Genomic DNA, 453 nt, shown 5'->3' with positions numbered 1-453 from the left:
TATATAGAAGGATCGTCAGTGGTTTCAAAAGACAGCATTGTTCTGCTCGCTGGTCGACGGAATCAATACGATAGATAATGCATATGCTCTATGCTTCGTATTTTAAGTCACGCACATACGGACAAAAGCAAGAACGGGCAAATACAGTTCACTTTCGATACCCGGGTTCAAAGACGAACACAAGCATATTAATTCTCATCCATGGATTTATAATATATTTTCCTTATTTTTTAGTAGTTCAATTCTTTTTTTTTTCGAGCGACGAGACACGATATTTTCATTCAGCGTTTGGTATTATGTAACTGTATAAACAAGGAGTTCCCTGACGCCGTTACCTCTTAAGGTTTAAGGTCAAGTGCATATTATAAGTCATGTCTTTGAAGGAAGATGTTTCTTGAGGAGCGTACTCAATCTTTCCTTCAGTTCTTGCTTTTATATACGTCTCTGATATTA

The 453-nt window shown here is 36.9% G+C and overlaps 1 protein-coding gene across 1 annotated transcript in view; it reads left to right on the top strand.

The window, feature by feature from the left end:
• The window catches only part of LOC119587335 (zwei Ig domain protein zig-8-like), a 26,143-nt gene that overhangs the window by 20,882 nt on the left and 4,808 nt on the right, over window positions 1-453 (top strand). The gene's annotated exons all lie outside the window — the stretch shown is intronic.

The sequence above is a fragment of the Penaeus monodon genome, chromosome 22, assembly GCF_015228065.2.
Source record: "Penaeus monodon isolate SGIC_2016 chromosome 22, NSTDA_Pmon_1, whole genome shotgun sequence".
NCBI classification, from domain to species: domain Eukaryota; kingdom Metazoa; phylum Arthropoda; class Malacostraca; order Decapoda; family Penaeidae; genus Penaeus; species Penaeus monodon.
This window is presented reverse-complemented; position numbering and strand designations above follow the sequence as displayed.